Source organism: Dermochelys coriacea, chromosome 24 (genome assembly GCF_009764565.3).
Source record: "Dermochelys coriacea isolate rDerCor1 chromosome 24, rDerCor1.pri.v4, whole genome shotgun sequence".
Classification (NCBI taxonomy): domain Eukaryota; kingdom Metazoa; phylum Chordata; order Testudines; family Dermochelyidae; genus Dermochelys; species Dermochelys coriacea.
Window position 1 is genome coordinate 11603537 of NC_050091.1, and position 20315 is coordinate 11623851.

General features: G+C 48.1%; 1 long non-coding RNA gene and 1 other non-coding gene across 3 annotated transcripts; both read left to right on the forward strand.

Moving 5' to 3' along the window:
• The first annotated feature begins 352 nt into the window (after positions 1-352).
• LOC122457397 lies at positions 353-20056 on the forward strand. 2 transcript variants are annotated; one of them, XR_006276922.1, is made up of 6 exons: positions 353-469; positions 6223-6391; positions 11693-11834; positions 12534-12590; positions 14610-14708; positions 15430-20056. It is a non-coding gene; the product is annotated as an uncharacterized LOC122457397 (long non-coding RNA). The 2 variants fall into 2 exon arrangements; XR_006276921.1 differs by having other exon boundaries at positions 15901-20056.
• On the forward strand, positions 11723-11796 carry TRNAR-UCU. The gene has a single exon. It is a non-coding gene; the product is annotated as a tRNA-Arg (tRNA).
• Positions 20057-20315: the final 259 nt, after the last annotated feature.

The window sequence follows — 20315 nt, forward strand, 5'->3', positions numbered from 1 at the left end:
GGTAAAATAGTTTTAATGGCCTTGCCTTTCATTTCCCCTGTACCTCGGAAAGGCTAAGCAGCAGCCCTAGCTGGTGTTCTGCGCGCGGCTTGCAGCGTGACACCGAGTGCGGATACCCCACGTTACCCCATTGGGCTCCTTTGTGCAGCAGGCTCGCGCTGCACCCGGCAATGCTCAACCTGCCCCTTTCAGTCTCCGCGTTGTTTGTGTTTTGCGGGGTGGCGATTACAGAAGCCCAGCCACTTCCCCATCGCCATGGTAACCCGATGCCATGGGGACAGACTGCCCCTGCCGCTGGGCCTCCCAGCAACGCCGCACGCAGCCTCCCCGGGAAAAGTGCAGGAAGGAGGAAGGGACAAAGGAAACCGCAGGCACGAGGAGTCAAAAAAGTGTCCCCGAGGGAGAGGCGCCCAGGCCAGGGATGCAAAGAGCCGGCCCAGCCCCGAGGAAGCAGCGAAGGGAGCTGCAGGTAGGAAGCCAGGCTCAGGGACAGGAGCTAGGAGCAGGGGCCAAGGGGGGACTTCCCAGACTTGGGTGGAAGTTGAGTGAAAGTGCTGCAGAGGAGCAGGGCGGTGCTGGGGAAGGGGCAGGGAGAGAAATGCCTGCGTGTGCATGGTACAAAGGGCCTATGGAGGGCCGGGGCGGAAGGGCTGGAGCTTGGAAAGGCAGCGGGAAATGCCCTGGGGAACTGAGAAAAAAAGAACTTTTTGCACTGACTTTTTAGCACAGGGGGCTGTGAACCTGTCCCATCTCAGGAGCTCAGCAGAGCCAGGAAAAGCCTGAGCACAGCAGCTGGTAGCGCTGGGGACTCAATGAGTGCCCCTGTTGTGTCTGACCCAGCAATGAATCCAGGGTCCAGAGCGGAGTGAGGGTGGCGCTTGTGTTGCTGAACAGTCTGTCTTCAGAATGTGACATAAAACTGACACACTTGTGAAAATACCAGGGCACTTTTCACCGGTTTATGTTAGAACATGTCATAGCAGGACAGCTGCACTGACCTCCCTGGAACCTCAGGGAGACCCTCACTTCTCCGATCAGACCCGGCTTTGCTAACATCAAAACAAAGGGATTGCCACATTTTCCACACATGGACTCGTGCTGTTAAATCCTCTGGTGTAGCATAACTATTATTATGTGCTGTGTGCTAAATAATGAGCACTGTAAAGAACCAGTAGGCATTGGCTTTACTCTCCAAAGGCTTACAATCAAAGTTATTGCTGTTGTAGAATGGCAATTACAGTCTACTCTAGTGGTAGTGGTCAGCCAGTGAAGTATATATATCCAAGGTATAAATGATTGCTATGATTTAGTTATGGATAATGCTGAGACTGTCTAATCTGATTTATCTGCCAGTCTAATCAGTCTGGTTCTTGGTCTGGGCATTTGTAATGAGCACATCACCTTGTGGTCTGAATGCTGTCAGTCCAGCTACAACAGTGATGAGTGCAGGATAAATGCCAGTAAGGTAGAGAGGCTGACCTCTATGGTATGTCGTCATGAGCTGGGAGATATCATTCCCAGCTTGATTAGACATATACATATAGTTCTAAGTGAGCCAGAGTGCTAAAAATAGAAGTATAGCCTTGGTGGTGCGAGTGGTAGGAAAGGCTAGTTACCTGAGTACCTACCTAGGGTTTCATATGGGATCATACTCAGGTGGCTACACTTCTACTGTTAGCATGCTAGCTCTATTAGAGCTAGTGGGGTCGGTCTTCTTGAGCTGGAAATTATACCTCCAGCTCCAAGGTAGACATCTCTATAGAAACAGCCTTTGAACTGATTGTATTCACCTACTCTTCCCTTGCAATGCAAGAGTGTGTCCTACCAGTGCTGTGTATTATGATTATTATTATCCATTTGTGGAAGTGATGGTGGGAAAGCTAATGGCAAGAAATGACTCTTATTTTCTGATCTGAAGGTCCATGTCTTTCCCAGAATCCTGTGGAGATACCCTCCCTGCACTTATGGTTTTCACCCTTGGTACCATCCACTCTACAGTCCAGAGTACTGTAGAAGCTATACGGTAACAGAGAGAGGCAAATTCTAACATAGTGGAGTCCAGTCCAATTTAAGGCCTTGAAGAGCCAGGTGAATTGTAGGGGGAGTTGTAGACTAGTGGACTGTTATATTAATTTTGATGGGAAACTTGGGCCCAGGGAGTTCAATGTGTTAACATCGCCTTGTCATTATACAACACCAAGCAGTCTGGGTTTTGAGTGCCTGCTTAGTCCCATGGCAAACATGCCATTCTTTGGTTTTAAGCCTTTTATTAGCAATACAAAGAAGAAGAAAACTGTTAAAGCCTTTGAAATATAAAGTATTAAGTAAGGCTTTCATTTTAACAATATCCGTTGTTCCTTTTCCCTTTAGCTGTTTTAAAGCAGTTTTTAAAGCAGAAAGTGCCTGTTTGGCAGTCTCTTGGATGGCATTAAAGATGTAAAAAGAAAAGGAGTACCGGTGGCACCTTAGAGACTAACAAATTTATTAGAGCATAAGCTTTCGTGAGCTACAGCTCACTTCATCGGATGCATGTAAGAACTGTTCGGGGGGGGGGTGAGGAAGGGGGAGAGAAGAAATTAGTTGAGATGGACTGCAGCTTTTGTTGTTGCTAAAGCCTGATCCTGCTTCCTAGAAGACAAAAATAGACAAACAGGCCAAGAAAAGGCCAGAAAAGAGAGAAAATGCAGTTTCTGTCTCTGGTGCTGACTCTTGCTTGAAATCTCCCTGGTGGAGAAATACAGGCCCAGCACATAGTCTGATCAGCCACTCTGAGACCTGGAAAACTTATCGGCCTGTTCAAGGCATCACTTTTAGTTTCCTCCCTGGTCAGAAGCTCACAGCATTGCTGCAAAATTGAGTCATTTATTAAACAGAAGGCAAAAAGAGACATGTAGGAAAGAGAATAAATAAAGTGGGGGAAGGAAAAAGTCACAGTAGGGGGTGACAGCAGGAGCCAAATCTCACATTCAAGGTGGTTTTTGGGAGTTAGCTAGAGCTGCTGCAGCTGGCAGTGACAGCTGTGTCCCTTTCTCTGTCTCAGTTTGCTCAGGAGATCTTTCAGGAGCAAGATGATGAAGGCCCAGTGAAGTCATGGTGGATCCCAGGATCCCAGGGAATGGTGGACGTGACAGCCACAGGGTTAAAGCTTGCTCCTTCCAGTTCACCGTCTCCCAGGCAGCCAGCCAATTTTCCCCAAAGTCTTTATTTTTTCGGATGCCAAAAGGTACAGACAGGCAGACCAGCCCATCTCCTCATTTTACTCACCAGTTAGACCTAATTTCCAACACACCAGTTTTGGTCCATTGATTTCCAGTCCCACACTTCTTTTGTTTACCAGAAAACTGAACACAGCTCCTGAGTTATATTACTAGACCTTTTAGTTTGGATTAATTCCTTCTGTTTCCTCTTTGCACCTTTTCCCATCAACGTTTATTGTTATAGGTGTGTCCTTGTATCCACTTTCTCATCATTGAGCTCACCATTGGGGTAGGCCTGCGTCACAGATTCACAGGAATGGTGCTACATCCCCAACTTGGAACAGTCTCTTAGAGAAAACCCACTGATGTGCTGTCTCACTCTTCCTTGTGGGCCACACAGCCTCGCCGCCTCCTGAGAGTGAACCTCTGGGGTTTCACCACTCTTACCTCACACTGTGAGCTCTGCTCAGTGAGTCCAGCTGAGCCAGACTCTGGGGAGAGACTTGTCCACTCTTTGGGTATAGATACACCTCACCAAGTACTTCTAGTGACACTCAAGCAGCGTTTTCAAAACAGTCAGGTTTATTAGTCAACTGGAACACAGCATTGGAAGTCATTAGGTTAGCACAGAGAAATGAAGGTCCCTTGTGGTCATTCCAGAGAGATTCACCAGCCAGACTGTGGTGAACTCCATTTTCAGGTTCTCTTTCTCTCTGTCTGACTTCCTTCCTTAGTCAATCGCTAGGTGAGAGAGCCCCAAGCTTCTTACTCAGTTCCTGTGGAGAGAGTTTCCCAGCCTCCTCTAGAAGCCAACTCTTATTCCTGGTCCAGTCCTTTGTTCTCCAGGCAGGGCCATGCTGAGTTCACAACCCCCTTGTTAGAACATCCTGCTGTGGAGTGTTGATTCATGAGTCACTGAAACTTGCATTGTCTCTTTGGCCCCCTTATTGATCAAGGTAGGTTTCAACCAGTTTCTTAACAACTCTTCGTTCCACCCAGACAGCGATGTGACACACGCATCTATGTCTCTTAGTCTGCCATGAGAGCAAACTTAATCCCTTTATCCCCGACTGGGTAGCAATGCAACACATAGAGGAACCTGAGGTACACATGGGATTAATAAAAAATGTTACAAAAATTCCCATTTTTGCTAAGCCGGTCAGGCCCCAGTTATTACCACAGGGCTGAGCACATATTAGTGTTGTGTGGGAGGTGGATGCTGAGGTTAGGTATTGTTGGAAAGTTTTTCACTAACATTTCACTAACATTTGCTAAAGTATCAGTAAGTTTGATACCGTATGGCTATGGGTAACAATGTTTGAATGAAATAATGGCTTTTTGAACACTAAAACGGTTATTGCTTGCTTAGGGTGGCTGGGGATTACATTCTGTGGTTACACTCTTACATCACTGTGACAAAGTGTTAATGTTTTCTCTGAATACTGTGTGTGCCTCAGTTTCCCCTATGTATTACTCAAGTATCTAGGTGGTGGGATAAGGGTGTGTGATCATTGCACAGACCCCTAGAGGGCAGGTGTGACTGCTGACTGGCTGCCTGGGCACAGAGAATGGCCGACACTCTATCCTGACAACTGGTGGCCAGAGCCAGCCAAAGGTGTTGGAGAACAAAGAGTCCAAGTGACCTGTTTGCCTGGGAAAGAGACAAAGCATAGAGGTGGGGCTGCTGGAAGCCCATCAGTCTCCTGGTTTGGGACTTGGGGGGGAGAGCCCAGGGCTCTGGGCTCTGGATCCCCGCAAGGTGGACTTTGCTGTAACTTCCTGCTTTCTGTGCTAACAAGATCTGTTCTATGCTGTGTTCCCGTTGACGAATAAACCCTTCCATTTTATAATGCTGGCTGAGAGTCACTCCAGACTGCAGAGTGGGGGTGAAGGGCCCTTTGGGGTGTATAAGGCTTCCCCAGGTGTCACATCTAGGTAGACTCCCTTCAGGGAACTCACAGTGTGGAACGGGGTGCTGAATGCTCCAAGGTCAGACCCAGGAAGTGCTGAAGCCGAGGAGGCTTCTTGACGGGCCCAGTGAGAGTGTGCCCTGAGGGGAGACACAATGCACCAGAGTCCTGACTGACTTCATTCAGAGCTTTTCCAGAGCACCGAGACTGATTTCGTGACAGTGGGGCTTTTGCAAATGAAGTTATGAGCAGGACTTCCTTGCCATGGAACTCCCTTCTCACCACAAAATATAGAGGTTTCTAGCCCTCCTAATTAACAAAGGGAACCTTTGAAATGTGACCTAAAGGTAACCAAAGCAGTGCAGTCTGCCTGGGTCTGCAGACAGCCTGAAGGAATATCCATGAGAGGTGCAAATAGTCCCACTCATCTCAATGTGATGTTAACTCTAAAATCTAAAGATGCTAATTAAATGTCAGCGTGTTAGCTGTGTCACTGCTGGTCCTGTTATCAGGAACTTTCATCTAATGTGTTATTCCCACTATCTCAAACCCCTCCAATGCCTCACCAGGTGCTGAAAACTCCAGCTGTTCCCTATTCAGCTGCCAAATCTCTAATTCCCCCCCCCCCCCCCACACACACACACACACCACCGGCAACATTCATGTTGAAGTTATGCGATGAGTGCACAAAATCAAACCCCATATGCAAAACTGAAAATGGGGATGGGCAATGTAAAATATATGGAATTGAGTCTGACAGTAGATAACACAGGGGCTACTGTGCTCTTTTTTTTTTTCACTGTCATGTTGAATGAACCAGCTCTTTTTGAGAGCACAGGCAATGAAAGCTGGGAGGAGGAAGTCAGGTGCCTGAGGATCATTGAAGTCAGTGGGAGCTGGGCACCAAACTCCCTTCACCCCCTTTAAAAGCTCCAGCCTAAAAATAATGTTTTGCATTACAAACATTTTGTAGTGATTTTTTTAACAGCTCTAGTATCTGAGTGGGAAGAGGCCCCTCTACTTGGACATCCACATTGCAGAGATGCATTCTCAGCAGTATACTGGTATTGTAATGCTTCCTTGTTAAGTCATTAAATAGCATGTTTCCTCCATAGATCTCAAAGCTTCTCATAAGGGAAGGCGAGCATCATTATCCCCAGTGTAAAGGACGTGATTTGCCCGTGATCACACAGCAGATCTGTGGCTGAGCCAGGAGTAGAAACCCAATCTCCTGAGTCCCAGACCAGCATCCTAAACCATGCTGCCTCCCAACTGCCTCTGCAGGTAGGTTCTCAAGTGGTGGGTCGCTGATCATTCCCAACAGTTGCTGTGACCTGTTCACCGTATGTCTGACCTGCGTGGCTCTGGGCTCGGTCTTTGTTCTATCTGTTTGTAAAATGTAGAAATGGGAAAGATGCACCACAACTTCTGCCTTCCCCACTCTAGCTGGCTAGTACAGGATTGTTTCTTTTGGTATGTTTTCTAGTTCTTTATCCAATCTAGTTTATGCTGTGTTAAGTTTATGCTGTCCACTTTCCTTCAAGACTATTCCACAGTCTAATCTCCGCATTAGGAATTTTTTCCAAATAGCCAGCCTAAATTTTCCTGTTGTGATTATTGTCTCAGTAATCACAGTTTGCCCCCTCGTCTCACCATATACAGTTCCTCCACTTCCCAAGTTTTTAAACTCATCAAATACATAGAGATCACAGATCAGGTCAATACATCAGGAAATTAGAGCCAGATTTACAAAGGTGCAGATAAGTGCCTAGGGCATTACAAAAAGAAAAGGAGTACCCGTGGCACCTTAGAGACTAACAAATTTATTAGAGCATAAACTTTCGTGAGCTACAGCTCACTTCATGAAGTGAGCTGTAGCTCACGAAAGCTTATGCTCTAATAAATTTGTTAGTCTCTAAGGTGCCACGGGTACTCCTTTTCTTTTTGCGAATACAGACTAACACGGCTGCTACTCTGAAACCTGTCATAGGGCATTACAAACTCCCCTAAGTGAGTTATGCACATCACTCCCACTGACCCTACTGGCTTTTGTGAATCATACTAGGCACCTAGCTGCCTTTTTAGGCATCTAAGTCCAGCATTTAGGCACCACTGGCATTGTCAAAGTCACCGTTCAGGTGCCACCAAACTTTGTAGGCACCTAAGGGCCCCACGGGCCTGGGCAAAGCTGCCTAAGCACTGATGTTGCCTTACAGCTAATGAGCAGCTCAGAGCCCTAGCATGGGCCTAAACCCCAGCAGCCACAGAGCAGGGTTCTCAAATGAAGGGAAAATGCCTGTCTCACCAAGAAGACCCATGCTTTAGTTTTGCTCTAAACATGCCTAACACCTGATATCTGCCAGACCCCACAGCAGGAGGGCCGGATACAGGCCACAGAGAAGTAGGGTTCAGCACAGCACCCACACAAACACAGCTGGGGAGCAAGCAGGTTGGGAATTTTTCAGCTAAGCTTTTGGGAAAGGTCTGTGTGTGTTTGGGACACTCACTTTGAGGGGGGGAGACCCGAGTTCAAGTCCCTGCTCAGAATCAGGCAGAGCAGGGATTTGAATCACACACATGCAAGATGAGAGCCCTGACCTCTGGGCTATTGGTTATTCTGGGATCCCTCTCTGGTTTTCACAAATGGGGTGGGCTACCTAAGAGATGATCTGTCTTAAGTGCTGTCAGGGACCACAGGTCTCAAACCTGGTCCCCAGGACTCTGCAGAGCTAATAAGCACTCATCTACCACCCCATGACCTGCTAACAGTTGTTAGCACAGAAGCTGAACCTCGACAGAGGACTCCAGTCCTGGAACCTTCCTGGCAGAATCCTGTATTTCCTGATTGGTCCACAGCATCTATATAAACCCAGCACAGGAACAGAACGTTGTCCACACAACTGGGATCGACCCTGCTCCTGCTCCCCTGGCTTGACTTCCTGGAATCCCAGCTTTCTGGCATCTATCTGACTTGTGGTTCTGATCTCCAGTTTGTCTTCTACCTCTGATCCCCTGGTTTCCTGATTTATCCTGGCTCTAGTTATCGATTCATGATTCTGCTCTCAAGTTTGTCTCCTACTTCTGAACGCCTGGTTCCCTGACCCAGCCGACTCTTGACTGCCATCCCCGACTGTGGACTCTGGCTCTGACCACTAGGTCTGGCTGCCCATGACCTGGCCATGACAGGTGCATAGCTGCAGGAGAGGGTTTGTGGCTGAGGATCCCAAGTGGAAGGAGGTGCCTACCTTGGATGCATCAGATCAGCAGCTTAGACTACCTAAACTCTCTTCCTCTAAGCCTCTTCTCTTTCCTTTGCATTCCCTCCGTCTCTAGCTTAGGTGGTTTTCTGCTGAGGGCTTCTGAGCATCCCTTTCTTAAGAGCCCCATGCATTGTCTGGGGAGCCTGGGCACCTAGCTCGGGGGCTGAGAATTCCACTGGGTGGCAAGGCACCTATGTACCTTTGTTGAATCTGGGTCTAAGTTCCTTGGAAAGAATTCTCCCCACCAGTCAAGCCCCTGTTTACCTTGCCAGTTGCATAAGTAGCCCTGGGACCCACTAGAGGGAATCATTGCACAGTGTGCCCTCAGATGCTATACAGATGTCCCTCTGCTAATCCCGGCATAGGGGCCATGCCAAGGTTAGGAGTCAGAGGTGGGAGATTAAGGGAAGGAGGAGATGTTCATGTAGTGCATAATGCTATGGGCATTCCTGGTGGTGCCACTGCCTATAGAGCAGTCCAGCGAAGCCGCCATAACATAATCCCCCTCCAGCCCCAGTGCAGCTCAGCATCTAGGACACAAAGGTGGCTTAAAGACTCCTCATTTTGCCCCCAGGCTCTGAGTTCAGTTGTGCTGGGCTGCTATGAGATACAGCACAGACCCGCACCCTAAGTTCTTCTAATGGTTCCTCATAAACTCATGCTCCAGCTCTGAATTCTGTCTGCTCTGCCAAGGCCCTTCTGGTATGAAATTTCCTGACCTGCATATGGCATTCCAGGTGTGGTCTCCCTAAAGTTTATGAAAATAGACTACTTATCTCCCTATCCCATGGTTCAGTGCACTTTATGCAGCCAACAATTTACATAAGAATACAAGAATGGCCCAACCAATTGTGTTGATGTTCTCTGACGCTATGTCATATTGCAAGATCATATCAACTTGATGGTCCACAACCTCCACTCCACCGGGCCTCCCTCACTACTGCGTCTTTGCAAGTGTCTCCCTCCCTTTATATATGTGTGTGCTGCATTTTTGCCCAAGATTTATTACATGCAGTTTTCTAGGGTCAGTCTAATTTTGTCATTTTCTTATAGCTCTAGCCTTTCTAGATCCATTTGTATTATTTCTCAGTCCTAGACAACATATGAATTTCACAGTTCACTATAATCAGTTTAGCAAAGACTTCAGAACACAGTTTCCAAGTGTGTTGGTTTACGGCAGTCTGTTCTCACCCTGCTCTCTTAACTACACACAAAACCCCTTACCACCTGCTATGCTCTGTGGATGTGCAATTGCTTCCCAGTTAAGACACACACCTGCAATAGGGTGGAGGTAACAGAAGTCTTATGCTGGTCAGAACTCCATCACTAGGGGTAGAGTCCTGCAGCTCAAGTTGCTGTCATACCATCATATAGAACCTCCAAAAATACTTCCAAAGGCTCCCAGCAAAAAGAGGCATGCTAAGATCTGATAATCAGAGGCAAGGTGGGATATTTCTAATGATAAAATTAGCAGAAAACATTAAACATTAAAGAAATGTAACACAATGCTGCATAAAATCTCTAAAAACAGATAGAAACCAAAACCTGGCAAAGAAGGAAAATAGGACAGACGAAATGGAAAAAAATTGTTTCCATACTTCCCCCATCCCTTTGTGCTACTATGCTACAGGTTTCGAGGACAAACTCTTCAGGGCAACAGCCTATCTGCTTACATGGCTGTAAAGCCACAAGTGAACTCTTTGTAATTTAAAAACAGCATCAAGGACATCTTTAAACTTTAATCTTTCCGACTGAAAATAAGTTGTAAATTACCCTCTATCAAAAATTGCCCACTGGAACAATTTACCAAGGGTTGTGGTGGATTCTCCATCCCTGACAATTTTTAAAATTGAGATTGGATGTTTTAAAAAAAACCTGCTCTAAGAATTACTTTGGGGAAGTTCTGTGGCCTGTGCTATACAGGGGCTCAGACTAGATGATCACTATGGTCCTTTCTGGCACTGGAATCTATGAATCTATTAACATAAAGCCGCAGTAAAGGGGAAAGCCAATCATTTTGTTTAGTGACTTTCCTTTATCTTGTGTTCTGTGACTTGTATAGCACTGAAGTTAGTTAATACTGGAGATGCTAAGGACCATCCCATCTCTCCCACTCTGCTCCCCTGGGTATTACTGGGACGCATACCAATGGAGCATCTGAGCACCTGTCTGGAATGGTGGGATTGCAGGATGGAGTCTAGCTCCGGGTGTTAGTTCCCTATTGCTTAGGTGTCATGTTTGTCACATTCATTACTTTTAGTGTTGTTCACAAAAAGTCATGGCCTTTGTCTTCCAAACCAGCCAGCTACAGAACAAGTCTCTTTCCGGAATTTGTGTAAACTGGACTTGCTAAATTGAGTGGGGTAGATAATGGGACAGTGATCTGCGTTTTTGAATAATTTTTAACTAAAGTTAAATGATTCAAACTTGTACAAGGCCCACATAATTGTGGCCTGAACTGAATTTTAGATTCCCATGTGTTACATTAATGTGTCTTCCTGTACCAGCTCAGAGCATATCTGTGGAGTGTTGAATAAAGATATTTCTAGATAATTGCAGCCCTATAAAAACCATGTAATTTAGGAATGTGTAACAGGCTTTATTGGAAGCCACTGTTTTATTACATTTCTGTGTCTCTTCTATATGAATGTAGGTGTTTAATGGTCTTCTTATGCTTTTTAAATGATTAATGACCATTCTGTAACACTTTTCTAATGGGTAATACACTTAATAACAATTATTAAAATCCTGAGTGCCAAGACTCCTTTAGAATAAAAATAAAAAGATGACTCTCTCTTATTTTTTTACTGTAACATACTGTAACATAGCCTTCCCCATAACAGCCACAAAGCCACAATTTTCTGCATAACAGCCAACCAGCCTTTTCCCAATTAATGATGGGGATATGGACAGAAGCAGGGAGTGAGAGGGAAAGCTGAATCGTTTAGCTCTTTGCCTGGTCTTGTTCTGGGGATGTTGAGATGAGCCTGTCAGGGATGCAGTGGTTAATCCTATTCCAGGATTTAGTTTTGTCTTTGTTAGTGTTGCAGATGCTGAGATGACCTGTCGGGGCTACAGAGGACAATCCTAGATCTGGGTTTTTGTAGTATCGCTCTTAGAGCTGGGGATGAGATATAGATCATATCCAGAATTACTCTCTTCCCCCATTCCCAATGGAAGGAGGGGGATGCTGAGAACAGCCTATTTTGCTGAGGAGTGAGATGGATTTTAGCTCCAGGTTTTCCTTATGCCCCTGTAGCTGCACAGAAATAGCAGGATGCTGAGATTAACCCTGCAGTGATGCAGAAGGTATGTGCTTTTTCAGCTCTGGTACTGATGCTGTGCTTGTAGTGAGGTCTCTGTGGCGCAATGGACGAGCGCGCTGGACTTCTAATCCAGAGGTTCCGGGTTCGAGTCCCGGCAGAGATGATCTCCAGGCAGGTGTCTTTTATTTTGCACTCACTCAGGTAAGGATGTAAGTTAATTATATTTATTTCACCCTAGAGGGTTTTAGAAGGAAAAGAATGACTTTGCCTGATAACTTCTATCCTGCTATCCCTCTCAGTCCTCTCCTCTCTCATGTCTGTGCACAGACCTCTGATTCATATTTTTTTCCTCAGAGTATTTCCCATTGTTCGTTTTTACCCTTTTGTTTTCTCTTGCATGCTTTGATATTTTAGCCCCACCTGTTCTTTAAATACTGTAGCAATGTCTTGATGCAGAGATTGCTGCCTCTTGTTATCAGAAGATATTTTCACAAGGATACTGTGCTTTTTAGGAAGAAGTCAAGAGACAGATTATTTTTTTAGATCCGTTTGTTTTAATTGTTATTTCCCTAGATAAATCTGGTCTCTGCTCATTTCATATGCATGGCTGTATTTTAAAAGCTTGCTCTCTCTGCCTGATAATGAATTATAGCTCCTGACTACAGGCTCCCTACCCTGTTCTCACACTCTGTGCGTTTTGATTTTTTCCTGCACATGAGGCTTGTTGGATTCCCTTTCCATGTTCTCATCATGTTTAACAATTTATAGAACAGAAAACTGCAGTTAGTACGACTGATTTCAGAGCTGCCAGGTTTTATGATGCTCCATGTGTGACATTTTATGCAACTTAATTAATCAGCTAAATTGCATTTTTATGACTTCCCTTATGACCATGTTCAGTTATTGGCCAACCCAGCCTGGGGGCAGGATGTGGAGCTGCACAAAACTGCATCTGGGGTAAGTGTGTGGGGCTGGGTTGGGGAAGCTGGTGGCTGTTTGTGGCATGAGTGCTGGCCTGCTGGAAGTGGTGGGTGTTGGACCTGCTAGAGAAAGGGGTATTTGTTGGTTGCCTGTGGCTGCTGGAAGGCCTGGGGGTTGTTTGCTGGCTGATGAGGGGCTGCTGGGGTGATTGGTTCTAGAGTGTGGGTGCTTGGAGGTGGTGGAGTGCTGCTTGGACAGTTGGGTGTCTACAGTTAGGGCAGGTGGGTGAGTGGAGTTGTGTGGCTGACTGGTCTCCGAGGTGGTGATGGGAGGATTGGGGGGTGGCCGGCTGGGTACTAGGATGGTGCGGTGAGGAGAGGGCAGCCATGTGTGGCTGGCCGGGGTATGACACTTGGATGCTGTGTTGTATTACAGGAGTGTTTTAGGGGCCCAACCAAGATTGGGGACTGTAAGCTGGTGAGGCCATCCCTCCACGTCTGGGAGGGGGTGGGGAGCATGGCTTCTCACAATTTGAGTCTGCTACAGCCTTCTCTAAGTAGAACAAGAGCAGGGAAATTAGCAATTCACAAGGGGGCCATCCTTCAAGCAGGGTGGGCCGTACACAGTTTGGGCTCTGGCTGGTGACCTGGGCGGGCTACAACGGTTCATTCACCCAGCACCTAGGCAGGGCAGGGCAGCCAACAGTTAGGGCTCTGGCCTGCAATTAGGCAGAGCTGTCCTACCAGACCAGTGTAGGGTGTCAGGCGCCACAGCCTCTGGGGTTCAGGTTTGGGGTGAATGCCACACACAGTCTATGGGGCTCAGGCAAGGGGTTGAGCATCACACACAGTCTATGGGACTCAGGCAAGGGGTTGAGCATCACACACAGTCTATGGGGCTCAGGTGAGCGGATGAGTGCCACACAGTCTATGGGGCTCAGGTAAGCGGATGAGTGCCACACAGTCTATGGGGCTCAGGTAAGCGGATGAGCGCCATACGCAGCCTCTGGGGCGCAGGTAAGGGGATGTGCGCCACACGCAGCTTCTGGGGCTCAGGTAAGCAGGTGAGCGTCACACGCAGTCTATGGGGCTCAAGTTTGGGGGTGAGCATCACACGCAGTCTATGGGGCTCAGGTTTGGGTTGAGCGCCACACACAGTCTATGTGGCTTAGGCAAGGGATTGAGCTGAGGAGCACAGGTCTCCTGGCCTATGGAGGGGGAGTACTGCCACCCGTGGGCCTGCCCAACTCCACCGTGTCCCAACCAAGGGTCCTATCAGTGGCAGAGCAGTCTGCCACTGGGTCAGCAGAGATCCACCCGCAACACACTGACCTAGTTTCAGGCTCACTCCCTACCAAACTACTGCCTGGTTCCCCTGCGTTGCTTCCTTCTCTCCCCCTCGGGCGTACCTGTGTCCAGGGGTCAGCCTGAGTTTCCTCTGGGTACACTGCCAAGGGTAGGGATAGCAGCTCCTCCACATCGAGAGCATCAGGGCTCTCTGGAAGCTCATTCTCCCCAGGGCAACAATGGTTCTCCTTGGTGCTCCACTCCAGCAGCGGGGAAGAAGCATCTGTCTCCTCCAGCAGCTCCCCCATAACTGAGCTGCTGGGAAGGTCTTTTATACTTCCCCTTCCTATCCCGCCCCTCTGCTTCCGGTGTGGGGGGTGTGGCCCTCCTGGCTCTGCCCACCAGGCAGCTTGCGGTGCTCCCTCCATGTCCTCCTCTGTGTAGGGCCACGGCTCCTCTCTACACACACACACCCTTAAGCCCAGCTCCTGATCTCTAGAGCTGCCTCGTAGTCTGGAGTCCATCGTACCCTCAGGGGCTGGTCCTTCGTGAGCAGCCAAGTCAGCAGGGAGGCGATAGTAGCAAAGTTGGGGATGAAGTGTAGGTAATAGCCCACGAGTCCTAGAAATTTCCGAAGCTGCTTCCTAGTAGTGGGAGCTAGTTGGTCACGGATGGCCTCAAGTTTCCCAACAAGGTAACGCAGCTTGCCTCGTCCCAGGGTGTAGCCTAGATACGTTGTTTCCTGCCACCCAATTTGACACTTTTTTAGGTTTGCAGTGAGACCAGCCTCCCGGAGAGTTATCAAGACAGCTGACACCTGGTTTAGGTGGTCCTCCCAGTGACTACTGCAGATTAGTATGTCGTCCAGGTAAGCGGCTGCGTACTCAAGGTGAGGCAGGAGGAGATGATCCATCAACTTCTGGAATACCGAAGGGCATTCTGGTAAAATGATAGAGCCTGCCGTGGGTAGCGAAGGCAGTTTTCTCCTTTGATTGTGGTGTCAGCAGGATCTGCCAATATCATTTGGTTAAATCCAGGGTGGTGATATACTGGGCCTTCCCCAGTAGGTCGAGTAATTCGTCCACCCAGGGTATCGGGTAGGCATCGAAGCGGGATATCGCATTGACCCTTCTGAAGTCAATGCAAAAGCGACGGGTCCCGTCTGGCTGGGGGATGAGGACAATCGGGCTCCTCCATTCACTAGAGAATTTCTCATTTACCCTGAGTTCTAATATGGACTGGGCCACCTGTTCCATGGCCTCTCGCATATGGTGGGGGAGTGGTTTAGTGGTTCCTCATACAACCTCTCCAGGACGGGTGGTGATGGAGTGGTAGATCTGGATGGTCTGTCCGGGCACAGGGTGAACATTCGAGGGCAGGCCTCAATGAGATGTCTGGTTTGCTTCAACTGCTCAGCTGAGAGGGTGTCCCGTTGCAAGGGGTTCTTGGGCTCAGTTCCAACGAGTGTTTTTGGGGGGTTGGGAGAGATGGATAATTCGTCCCACTCACACCAGAGCTTTATCAGGTTCACATGATAAATCTGGGGCTTTTTTTTCTGGTCTGGCTGACAAGGGCCTCGTAATAGACAGGGCCTGTCCAGCGGGTGACCTCGTATGGCCCCTGCCAGCAAGCCATCAGCTTCGACTCAGCTGAAGGGAGCAAGACAAGTACTCGGTCCCCTGGCTCGAAAATCCGCTCTCGCAAATGGTGAGATTGTAGCCTTGTGCTTGGGCCTTTTGGGCGACTTGGAGGTTCTCCTAGGCAAGGATCCCAGCCTGGGCAAGGCACTCTTGGAGCTTAAACACATACTGAAGCAACCCTTCAGCATGGAACAGGGTCTGTTCCCATGTCTCCCACCTGAGATCCATCAGGCCTTGAGGCTGGAGGCTGTATAGGAGCTCGAAAGGCGAAAATTTGGTGGACGCCTGTGGCACCTTCCGAATAGCAAGCAGCAGGTGGGGGGTGAGCTGATCCCAATGGTGGAGCTCCTCAGGGGGGAATTTCCAAAGCATATTCTTTAGTGCCTGGTTAAACTGTTCCACCAACCCATCTCTTTGCAGGTGGTAGACGGAAGTCTGGAGCTTTTTGATCTCCAGAAGAGCACACACCTCCCGGAGGAGCCAGGAGGTAAAGTTCGTCCCCTGATTGGAGAGTAATTCCTGGGGCAGGGCCTCTCAGGCAAAGATTTTGATAAACTCTGCTGCTACAGTACGGGCTGTGGCACTTCTCAGGGGGATGGCCTCAGGAACCCAGGTGGCATAGTCCAGGACTACCAGGATATACCGGAATCCGGCGGCGCTCTTAACCAGAGGCCCCACCAAGTCCACGGCTACCCTTTCAAAAGGGGTTCCCACCAGCAGGAGAGGGACCTTGCTCGCATTCCAGGCAGGAGGTACAGTGGTCCTTAGTGTCACAGTGTACACCTGGCCAAAAGAAATGGGACAGAACCCGGGCCAGTGTCTTCTCCAGTCTGAGGTGGCCGGCCACCAGGACATCGTGCGCCAGCCTTAACATGGCTCATCTATGGCATCGAGGGATCAGCAGCTGGGACCGGGTCTAGCAGATCCTGGGGTCCAGCTCGACTTGGTACAGCCGATCCTGAGTGAGCTCAAACCAAGGCCACTGATTGGCCCTCTGTGCATCTACCATGACCCCATCCACGAAGGACAGCTGCTCATAGGCATGCTTCAGTTTGGGGTCATCCCTTTGATCCTGGCAAAAGTCTGTTGCCATGTCTAGCCGCATATCTGCCCCATTGGGAGGGATTGGTGTGCCATTGTCCCTGGCAGTCTGATCCTCTGGTGGACCGAGGCCCGGTTCCCCTAACTCCATCTCCGTGTTGTCAGGGGTGTCCCCCTTGAAGTCACTTAGGTCTGGTTCCTCAGTCTCCACCTCCATATCATCGGGAACTGTCTGAATAGGGGTTCCTTGGCGACCGACAGTTTGCATCACCTGGTGGAACCCAGGCCAGGGATAGGGCAGCACTGGAGCGACACCCGTGTGCATTCCCTATGTTAGTCTGGCCACTGTCAGTGTCACCTGGGCTGTGGGGTAGACCTTTATGTTTCCATCGCTGCAGCGAAGGCTAATCTGACCTCGTATCTGGTCAGGGACTGGGATCAGCCACCAGCATACCATAGTCTGTCCACACCCCAAGTCAACTCGGGTTTCTAGGTGCCACTTGCCCAGGATCACCGGGATTGTCAGCTTGGGGCCAAGGTGCTGGCAAGCGCAGGTATCTCTGGTGCACATCTGGCCGTAGGATCTGATCCTCACAGGCCATTGGTCCTGTAATGGCCCAAACTGGCTGTCATCACAAGGCAGGCCTAGCCTTGCAATCAGCCCAGGGCTGAAGGACGGTACCACATGGCCAGGGCTTCCTGCTGCTAGGAAGTCCCCCAACAACTGTACCGCTGCAGCCAGAGTGGGGGACTGGTGTCGCAGGACCCAGGTTTGGCCATGGGGTCCCAGTCTCTGCAGCAGTCACTGCTGCCGCTGGAACAGAGTGACTTGTTGTCTCTGCTGGTTCTCAGCCCACTGTCTCACCAGCTGGCCCCAATCCATGGTGGTCTGGCTGGCCCCAATCTGGGCTCTGGCTGCTGACCCGGGTGGGTTGCAACAGTCTATTCACCCAACCCTTAGAACCATTTTAGCACCAGACATTCCATAAAAAGGGGATTCTTTTTTCTTGCTCTGTCTCTGGTGGTCTGTGTCCTGTCTTTCCTTTCCCCTTGGTTTTCCAGTTGCTTGTGTCCCTGCTCCTCCATTCTCCTCTCTCCTATAATGTGTCCATATTGGTCTCAATCTCCACCCTTTCTTCCTGTTGTGTTAATTTGGATGGAATAAATGGGCCCAGGGAGTCAAAGGAATTAATGTGATCCCTGTCACTATACAACACTAGACAGTTAAACAAGACTCAGGTTTTAGAGAGGCCTCAGCCTGCTTAGTCTCGTGGCAAACGCACTGTTAAAAATCTTTTTAACCTTTTATTAAAAATACAGATAAAGAAAGAAAAACAGTTAAAGCCTTCGGAATGTCAAGTATTAAGTAAGGCTTTTATTTTAACAACATCCCCTTATTTCTCTTCCATCTAGCTTGAGAGAGATTTTTGGAAGCGAAAAGAAACCCCTGTCTGACAATCTCTTGGATGGTATTACAGATAGTAATAGCTGTCCTTTTGGGGAGGAGAGAGAAATTATTTGAGATGGGCTGGAGCTGCTGCTGCTGTTGTTAAAGTCCAATCCCATTTCCTAGATGACAAATCAAGACAAATGGACACAAGAGGGGAGAGAAAAGACCAACAAATATAGAAAATGCAGCTTCTGTCTCTGGTGCTAACGCTAACTCTCACTTGCAGCCTCACTGTTGGAGAAACACAGGCCCAGCCCATGATCTGTGTCAAGCTGTCCTATAGTGGCTGAAGAGGGTGAGTACCAACCTCGGCGCAGACAGTTAAGAATCAGGGCACAAACTTAAAAGTGGTTGTGAGTTCTATACTTTTATTTCACTAATCAAGTATCAAGTGTGAACTCCTCAAGCACTATAACAGACAATCCCCTTGGTACTCCTCTCTATCTTACCACATAGGCAAGCTTGCCTTTGTGACAGATGGTCCTTTATACCAAAAATCACAACAATATTGAGATTCCTCCCAGTTCCCAAGGACCAGTCACTTACCCCAGGTCAGTTGCATCTTAGAGCTTACATCAAAGACAACACTTGTAGCCAATCCTATAATAAACTATCTAAAAGTGTATTCACCTTTGTCACCTTTGTGCAACTTGTCCTCGTCCGTCCCTCCGCAAACTCAAGTCGACGCCTCACCACTCCGTTCTGTCGCGAGCACATTCTTCCAATTTCTGGCCAAAGAGTTTTGTCATGGGATCAGCCCAGCACATTTTCGGTCTGCCCAGCAGTTGCTTGTGGTCTCTGGGGATCCAGTCACTGATGCGGGTTGTCCACCTATTGTCTTACCTATGGACTACATGACCCACCCATCTTTACTTTGCATTGTACATTGCCTTGCACTACATCGATCACCTCTGTATGCCTTCTGATCTCCTCATTCAGTATGCGATCACGGAGTGATATCTTACACATTCGCCTTTCCATTGCTCTCTGGATGACGGCAAATTTTTCTTCCTTCACTTTCGTCGTTGACCAGCTTTCTCCTCCATATATCACTGCTGGCAAAACAGTGGAGTTAAACAGTTCTTTCCTTTTCTTCTGTCCGATCACACTCCTCTCACAAGTGTATATAGTCTTCACCCGCGTCATATTCAATCGGATTAAGAAGAATCTTGAAATGTACGAAAGGCGAGAACAAGCTGGTTTCTGCTCAGGGTATTGGACAATTGATCACATCCACTCAGTTCGAAAAATTGAAAAATGCAAGGAATACAAAGTACCATTTTGTATTGCATTTGTCAACTACAAAAAGGCATTCAACCCAGTAGAGGTTAACGCTGTACTCAGCACGCTCAATGAAATCGGAATTGACCCAAGGTACATTGACCTGCTGGAAGAAATTAACCACAATTGCTTGACAGAGATAACATTATTCAGTGTTCCCTGCATTATTACTATACACAGAGGAGTCAGACAAGGCGACACAATCTCACTGAAGCTATGTGCAGCAGTATTGCAGTTGCTGTTCAAGAAATTGAACAGGGAAGAAGGAATCAGAATTGATGGGGACCAGTTAACACATCTTCTCTTTGCTGACGACTGTGTAATACTGGCAAAGGACACAGCAGAACTGGAGAACAAATTGCAGAACTGCAAACACTTCCACATGATATCGGGTTGGAAGTGAACATGTCGAAGATGAAGTGGATGCAGAATGAGCATTGGGCAGAAGGAATCATCACTGTAAACGGGAAAGAAATCTCGACAAATATATTTACCTGGGTCAGCAGCTGAGCAGAGACAACTTATTCGAAGGGGAATGAAATAGGAGACAAAAGGCAGAGTGGTCAAGTTTCAACAAAATAAAGACATCTCTAACAGATGATGAACTGCCCATTAAGAAAAGATTTATTAACTAAGAAAAAGAAATGAGTTATTTACAAGGTTAAAGCAGGTAAACACACACACACACGAGTTACAGTTTTAGGTTCCAAAAGGTGGTAGAAGCTTCTATAATGGGCAAGCTCTGTATGTCCTTTAGGGCCAGCCCAGGCCGAGCATGAGGGAACTTTTGCTTATGCTTAATAATCCTTACTCCTCAAAGTCAAAGCAGCGTAAAGATAGTTTCTGCTTGTCTGAGGTTTTTATTCCCTTCCTCCAGAGTTCAAGCTGATGGGATGAGCTCACGTGCACATCTCTTCTTTTGGGGTGGGGGGCAGGCTGGGGGGGAAGCAAGGTGTTTTGTCCTCTGACATTGCACAATGGTTCATCTGGCGTTGATGGACCTTCTGTTGTTGGGCAGGAGATAACACCTCCTGTGGCAAACTAGTATTTCACACTTGGTAAT